Below are 9,217 nucleotides of genomic sequence, written 5' to 3'. Positions count from 1 at the left end.
CCTTGTCACATCCAGTGTATTATCCTTTTGTTTTATTTTTCACTTTGGGCCTTGAGCTTTTAGCCCATAAACAAGGCTAGTTCTGATTTATCCTTCTTACAAAAGAACTATGCAGACTGCACCACTGGGTTCCTACCGCACTTTAAGACCTACTGGCCTGAAGTTTGAACCAAAATTGTTTGTGCATTTGTTGTCCAGAGAAGCTGTGGTTGCCCCATCCCTGGCAGAGTTCAAGGCCAGCTTGGACAGGGCTTGGAGCAACCTGGTCTAGTGGGTGGTGTCCATGCCCCAGCCCTAGGCAGCTGGAATTGGATGAGCTTTAAGGTCCCTTTCAACCCAAATGACTCTGTGATTCTGATTTGTACCCAGACAGATGGGCATGACCTCTTTACAAAAATGCTGCTGCACTTATTTTCACTCCTACAGCTATTTGGCAACTCAAAACTGCCTGGTTACTGCATCAGGGCATTTTTATTTCTAGCTCTTCAAAACTGTAAGGAAAAGCATTATGTTAAAATCCGTTTGTAGTAATAAATGTCTGCATTGTATATGATGACATTTGATTTTACCAGTGAATAAGCAATTGCAGCACGCATGGTATCAGATCTGCACTGTTCTGTTTAAATTCAGTGAGGATTGCCAATCGTGTCTTTAAGCAACAGAGACAAGTTTGTGGTTTTGAACATTTTCATAGAACACTGAACTTTTCTCCCTCCCTCTGGACATACGTAAAACTACATGGGTATAGAGAACGCGTAACTGCTTTCACTTTCCCAAATAATAACACACTCCTGCCAAGTAATAATGTAATAAAGTGTATTAAAGGCTCTCAGGCGTTAAGCCTGGAAATCCTTGAGTATTTTGTCATCTGGTTGTATCTGTGTGGTTTTTATAGCATCTGCATGATCAGAAGTGCCATACAGAGGAAGAGAGACACCTGGTAATCTTCAGGTGTATGTGTGAACTTTCAATACTGAGAAAGCAGCACTAAGAAACAGGTATCTATCAGAACCAGGGCAGTTCTGAAACGTCAGCTGCGCTTTGTCCAAGATGCACAGAAGTTGGGTCCAGTCTTGTCCTTACACTTCTCAACAATCAGAAGCACCAGCAGCTGTAAGTTGGTGCTAGAAGGCAGTTTTAGCACATTTGAAATGATACTGGCCTGAGCAAAGTTGTGGTACAAAAGCTGAACACTTGAGTAGGTGCTGGAGATAAAAAGTCTTAATAAAAGTTTCCTTAGAGATGCAAGAAAGCAACTCAAAGCTTTGCATTTGTTTCAGTAGGAGTGCTGTCTTGAGTAATCAGCAGTGTCAGGCAAATGTAACGCTTAATAAACGTTGCCTACAACAAAATGGGCACTGATGAGACCAACACGAGCTTCTGAACCAATAAACCTTTTAGACAATTCACAAAAACAGGAGGACAAAGACTAACAAAGCAGTTACTCATTTCATAGAACTGTAGAATGGCTTGGGTTGTAAGAGACCTTTAAAGGTCAGTATTCGGGTTCTTCTGGGCAAATTAAGTCCAATCACTGCCTGCCCCCTTCTGGTACCCATTTTCAAAGCTCCAGAAAGCTGTAGCATCTTTGGTAAGTTTAGAGTTTATCATATTACTTAAGTTCTACAACATTTAAACACAACTACATCATTACCTATATAATTAAAGGGATTAAGAAATATGTTAACATAATTTGAGCTAGAGTAGGAAATTGTTCTTGTAAGAATTTCAACTTTTTTTTTCCCCTTGGAGGTGTCTCCTGGTACATCTGCTTTATGTCCTGTCTGTCTATATACATCTGTTGTCTCTTGCTGTGTATGTAGATCACGAACTGGTTCAGGCAGCTAAGCATCTATTGTATGAAAGGTATCTAAGTTCCATGTGCTTTCGCAGAGCTACAGTAAGCTAAATATTAAACAATACTGTTCTATAAAAAAAAGAAGTTAGCTCACAAATTTGTGTCTAAAAACATCTGGGGCAAGTTATTTCAAACTGAACAGTGATAAAAATATGACCAAACTATTCCTCTGAGTGCATCATATTTTGTGTTTTATTTCACTGTTTTTTAAAATGAATGCACAAAAGGTCAATGAACGAAGACAAATACTAATTTTTTTGCTTTATTTATTCCTTATTTTATGTACACTTGGTATTTTTTCAACACAGTAGAAGGGAAACAAATTAAGTGCAAAGCAAGATAAATATTATAGGTTGAATATATTTTAGCACATTTCTGTCATCTCTGAATTAGCAGACACCGACAACTCAGCGAGGACATTAATTTCTTTGTACTGGCAGTAACAGAATAAAACTATACAACACAGTATTATGACATTTTAAATGATCCAACATGTCGGAATAAAACAGGCTTAATTTACTAAACGGAAATAACTGGGGTGTAAATATGTAATTAGCTTTTTTAGATAAAAAGAAATTATCTTTGAGTTAGCAATATAAGGCATTCGATGATTTCTCCATAATAAATTCAATTGTTCATAAATACAGGGCTAACATCTCTGTTTTGTGTGTGTTCAAGTAAACCCCTGCCTTATACCACCAAAACATATTATGCGGTACGAGTCAAAGGTGTTCAAATAAGGAAGAGCCAAGCCTCTATGCCTGAGCTGTGTCTGCATATGCAGACACCTTCGAGTTTACACAGAGAGAGAAGATGCAGCAGTTAAGTCTGAACAGAAGTAATACACCAGTAACGTCCCTTCTGTTTACTATTGGTCAAGCAGAATACCAAGAGGGGAAAAAAATAATGTAACTTTGAAATGTAATCAAGTTCTTGCATAAGTATAAAAGAAATGCACAAGCCTCAGAGGGGAATATTAAAAACAGATACACACATGATGCTCAGGTAAACACTGCTAGGGTACTAAGAGAAGCACAAAATGAAAAATGGGGTTAATGCTGAATGTGTACGACATTGAATGACAGCACAGAGAACAGATCTGGTATTGCAGATTGCACACACAGACGCAGCTCTTGGAATATTTGCTATATTCAAGACTGCAATGGTACAAAGCAGTGGATGCTAGCTTCGTGGGCCCATGCAGCCTCATGTCACGAAGCAGTCCTGAAAAACACATCAATGAACTGCTGCTCCCACCTCTCACTTTTGGTCTTGCTAACCACTGCCTTCACCATGTTTTAAATATGCTCTTACTAGCCTAATTCTAATTGTCCAACGTGTATTTCTCAAAGGACCTTGAGAAATTTATTAGAGCCAGTTTGGACTTGCATGTTCTCATATGTTCACAGTTAGCATTTCATACTTGAGGGCTTGAAGCACCATTATGAGGTGAAAATAAACAACCTCAGTTTGCACATCTTTGTGACACACTATTTAAAAGTTAAGGAGCCTTGGAACACAATCAAGAGTGGCTATCCTTGTTTATGCTAATTTGAATTAAAACATATGCACAACCACCACGCTCTTACTTGCTGCTTACTCTTTTCACATAAATTAAATGCCCTTTTCCTTCTGCTGGCTTTAATACCTGACTTAGAATCATAGAAGAGTTAGGGTTGGAAAGGACCTTAAGGTCATCTAGTTCCAACCCCCCTGTCATGGGCAGGGACACCTCACACTAAACCATGCCACCCAAGGCTCCTTGAACACCGCCAGGGATGGAGCATTCACAACAATGGAGCAACCCATTCCAGTGCCTCACCACCCTCACAGTAAAGAATTTCTTCCTTATATCTAACCTGAACTTCCCCTGTTTAAGTTTAAACCTGTTACCCCTTGTCCTATCGCTACAGTCCCTAATGAAGAGTCCCTCCCCAGCATTCCTGTAGGACCCCTTCAGATATTGGAAGGCTGCTATGAGGTCTCCACACAGCCTTCTCTGACTCTTTATGACTTGGGAGGGTAAAAATAAACCCACAACTTTAAACATTCCACTACTGGGAAACAAAACGTTTTCCAGCTTTAGCCAAGATATTTTGTAGGGATTAATCAGATACAGTTCAACAACAGAGCACAGAATGCAGTGGCCTTCCTTCAGTGGAAGCAAGAGAAGCTAGCGGAGTAACACGGCGCACTGAGGGGTACCCAGAATCCACAGGTTCGGATAGCACACATAGCTCAGGAGGTTTCCAACAGAAGTTTTCTGTGGTCTACATGGACCTCAGCTTCTCCAGAGGTCAATTCAACACCTCAGTTTAAGATTGATCTCCCAGTCTGAATTACCTTGTGGAAGAACCATCCACCCAGAGTGAAGGCATCCTAGGAGACTAGTTTCCTAACTTTAGCACCTACCCTAGTTATTTAAAATTAGATAATTTAGAATTAAATGTCCTCCAGCCATAGAAAATGTGCTTAGAGGCAATTATCCCTTTTGTCCTTCTCAACTGGTTATTAAAAAAAGGCATAACTTGCTTCGGCTACTTACTGGCATAGCATGCATAACAAAGCTATTTACAGATAGCGTCCGAACTGTTCGCTCTACTGCTGCTCTTCCACCTTTAATAGAAATCATTCCCTTCAGAAGGTAACACAGTAGGAGTTTGTTGTGACATTACATGAACTCCTATTGCTGGGCAGAAAATGGAGCATACTATTACATCATATAATCAGCTAGGTTGGAAAAGACCTTTAATTTCACTGAGTCCAACTGTTACCCCACAACTGCCAAGATCAATGCTAAACCATATCACCTAAATCATAAATACAGTGCAAGTATTTTGTTGCTCATTATTTGAGGAAGGGCAGGGAGAGACCTATTATTTTAAAATGAATAAAGGTGGTGTGTTCAGGTATTTGTATTTCAAGACCTGGAGACGCTCTTCATTTTCATCCACAGCCGGGAATAAATGTGAGCAGGAAATTTCCCCAGGCAATTCACAGACCTCACTTGCAGAGATCAGGCCAATCTCTACATACCTCAACTCCACATTGTGCCAGGTAAGGAGATGAATTCAAAATGCCACAAGATGCTAAAGAGCTGTAATGGCTTTATGCTCACTAGGAAGATCTAGAGCGAGACCATCACATCGATTTCACTAAGATGCCTTAAGGGACTGCTGGCAATTAGGACTTGTCTGTCAAAAGTTAAATCAGAAAGTGCAGGGTTCCCCTGCGAACACACCAATTCCTGGTTATTTTATTTCACTTTCAGTAACTATTCCAAAATAACTCCAAGCATAGGCTAGTTTCCAAATCACAACCAAAACAGCTATTTTTAATTTTCCTCTATTAGTTTCAGAAGAGTGTATATGCGCAGAAATCTATGGCACTACCCTGAAGAAAATAAATCTGAAGAGACAAAGGTGTGATAGAGAGAACTCATCTCTTGAAAGTGAGCAGAGGACTGTACGACCCAACAGGTCTTTACAACGGTATAACAGTAAATAAATACACAAAAAAAAGGGGAATTCACCACAATTATACAGTGTCTCCCTAAAATGCTCACAGTTCAGTGTTTCATAAACTTTGTCCTCTGTTTCATCTGAACTCAAATTTTCATGTTTTGATACTATGAACAGGTTCCAATAGAGTAAGCAGAAACCACTGGCACTTAAGGCATGGCAATCCCAGTTTGTTATAAGATCTATGTAAACAAATACTAAGAATACGTAAACTAAACGTGGTTAGTTTAAAGCAGTCTGAACATTGTTTTGTACATTACAGAACTGTATGTCAAAACCATTACCAAAATTTTAGTAAGTTTCCTACTAACCTAAACCAAGGAAAGTGTTACTTCTGGTAAAGAAAAAAAACCAAATAAGATTGTTGTGACTGTTTTGAACATCACAAGTTTCTTCAGATAGATATTATTCCTTTTTTCCTCTCCCTACCACCAGCAGCAATCAGTACACTGGAGCAAACAGATCAAACCTTTTCTTTACCATTTGTACCTGAAACCTGCAGTTTGTCCTCAAAAAAGGACCTACTGCAAAAATCCTAAGCAATTAAGTCTTACATGCACCCGTGTGTACATGCACAAAATTATTTCAGAGTTTAACAAAAAATGCAGCTGGGCAGTGGTAAGTGAAAAAACCAGAATCTTCATGCAGTTCATAAAAATGAAAGAGACATCAGGAACCGCTGCATAAGCACATATATGAATATTAAGAGCATCTAAATGCTAAAACATGACTTAGAAATATGAGCATATGAAATTATATGGGATATTAAATTTCTGGGAAAGGTAACAGCTGATCTAGAACAATGCACCTACTTTCCTCTTGTCTGTAAATAGCTCTGGCCACCCCTTCATGAGTTTCCACTTAAATCTGGGTAAGTCCCTTTGTTTCTTTTCTCAACTTTCTTGACATTTGCATTTCTCCAGTATCCAAGGGGAAAGAGCTTCCAAATAGCTGGGGGATTTTTTATTTGTTTTTAGAAAAAGAGGAATAAAACATTCCTCTCTGTAATTTTATCATTATAAAGGATGCCCTCCAATTTATGATGTGTGTGCCCTGACTGTACCTTATATCATTCTTAAATGAAAACAAGACAGGGAGAAACTAGAGGTACATAACTCGAACTAAAATAACAGTACTTAGTCCATCAGTTAAAAAGGAAAATCTTAACATTGCCTGCTACTACTGAGGCTGAATCTTCTTAAAAAGAGCTAGCTCTTGCTGAGGTCCATCTCTGAAGATCATGAGGATCTGTAACACAGAGGACTCATGCTTTAGCCCTTCCTAATGTCAGTTACCACAACCTGTCCCTAATATTTAATATTTAATAAAGAGCCCTTCTTGGATTTTATTATCAAGTCAGAAATCTAAAATCACAGAAGTCATAATCTTAGTGAAGGACAAATACCTCCATTTGGGAAAAACATTGTGTCTAACATAGCATATGCAGATGCACTAAACCAGAATTTTCTAGCCTAGTAATTTCAAAGGCTACAACTTACGGAATCATTGCAAAAGAGTAATAATGAGCATGTCAACCCCATACCATATATAATAAAACGCTACATTTTGTTTAGTTTTTGTAAATTTAGTAGTCCTGCAGATGTGACGTGGGAAACATATCCCGTAAAATGAAATAAGCACACAGAATCAGAACCAGGATTACACGCACAATTTTTGCAAATGCACAGTTGGTAATATTTGGGATGACAGGGGAGAAGTTAAACTAGTCATAATCTTAATTACAGCAATATGAAAGATTATAAAAATAGCTGCAACACATTAATTATGTTTGCCTGTTAATTTCATGCATTCACATAACTATACATACAGCCAGCTAGGTACATGAGATTTCACAACAGGGAAAGGGGATGCAGTTCCACCAAAAAAACCCCAACCAAAAACCAACAAGCCCCAAGCCCCCAAAGACACACCACAGGCATTGGCAAGGGACTCAGGTGCGGAAGTAAATCCTGGCATTTAAAACAATGACTTTTGAAGTTGTCAGCATCTCTTTAACTTGCTTCTTTCTGGATAGATTTTGGACAGATTTGAGGTTTGGGAATGAACATTGTTCCAATCTTGTTTTTTGCCACTGCAGGACACGTAGTACAGCGCTGGATGGAATTAATCTCAGTTTAGTATTCTAAAGCCGAGTATCTAACCTCAGGTAAATCACAGCTTCCACAGTCTCCAGAGATGCTCTCCAGAACATGATTCATTCTACTTTCCTTAAATATCTATCTAAGGAGGAGATTAATAGCTCTCTAGAGGTGCCCAGATTCCTCCCTTAAACTAGATGTCTAACTTTCACAGAGCTAGCATTCAGTGAGATGAATTCTACTCACTGTGTACCATAATTACATCTTGTATCTGGAAAAGTTGGCATGAGAGCTCCAATGAAAGAATCAGGCAGTAGAAACAAGGGTCTTCCTTTTTTTGTTTTTCTCCTCTTTCGGTATGTGATTTGGACTTTTGAGTACACAGGGATTGTAAGGTACGAACTCCTAGGCAAAACTGGTTTTCCATGCAAGTCCTGCTCACTAATGTACTTAAGCATGTGCATAATCTAAATAATAGAAACCCCATCCATCTCCATAGAGATATCTAGTCAGATAGCTCAGAATTCTGAATATAAGGAAGGACACTACTGAATTGAAGCCTTTAAAAATTGGGAAGTTGCTTTAAATGATAAGATTACCATATTCATTTTAAAATTACCAAAAGAGTGACATCTCTGCCTACAGGCCATCCCACACCAACTTCATACAGAGAGTATGGAAAGCTCCCCTTTAGTTCTTTAGTTTAAGAACAGGAGCACTTCAGAACAGGCCTCTTTTTTTTTTTTTTTTTTTTTTTTTTGGTGTGTTTGCAATGGATTTTTTAACATTTGCTGCCAAAGCGCATCTTTTACAATGCTTCACAGACAAGATCAAAGGACAAGATAAAAGGAAATGTAATATCCTTAAAAGCACAATTTAGGTAACATGACTGAGGGATGGTCTAGTGTTGGAGATGATGACCTAACTCCAAAATAATTAAATTCCTCCAACTAAGGAATCGCCATCATTCAGTTTGGATTAAATAAAACTAGAGTAAGTTTTCCTCTATATGACTACTTCACAAGGAGACAGTCCACAGTAGTTATCGGACTTCGCACTCACACTCTATGATACCCTGTAATACCTTTCACATGTAAACAAACCAAAAGGCACTTCGGCAAAGCATCACAGGAAATCTAGCACACCTCCTGCCCAGGCTTCTCCTGCTGCATGGGTGGAGAGGAACTCAGTCTCTAGGTACAGTAAAACAACAGCTGAAAACAGAACTTCTATGAAACACCTTTTACTATTACATTCACATCATAAAAGTAATTCCTACATGAAAAACTTTGAGACTTATATGTGTAAGTACGTACACACATACAAAAAAATCCTAGACACGTGTGTGTATACATAATTTATACATACACATGTATACATACACACACACAAGTATAAAATAGTACAACTAAGAAGATAGTGATCTATTTTTGCTTCTTTGTGATGTATAAGGAAGGTCTAAAAGCATGTTACTGTCTTTGCTCTGGAAATACTAGAAATGTCAAGTCTGGTCTATGCTCTCTTTGCTGGAAGACATATAAAGCCACAGCTAACAGAGCTTCTTACCCACTGTTTGAGGTTTAAAGTCTACAACTACAGATGGAAGTCTTTCCCAATTATTTCTCAGCTATTTGAATTAATTGTGTTAGCAGTAGCTGAGTTTTAAATAGTCCAAATAAAAAGAAGACTTCAATTTATCTTTCAAGTGACAAGAGGATTCCTGACAAAACCAATTTCAA

This window comes from Psittacula echo (assembly GCF_963264785.1).
Source record: "Psittacula echo genome assembly, chromosome: 4".
Taxonomy (NCBI): domain Eukaryota; kingdom Metazoa; phylum Chordata; class Aves; order Psittaciformes; family Psittacidae; genus Psittacula; species Psittacula echo.
This window is presented reverse-complemented; position numbering follows the sequence as displayed.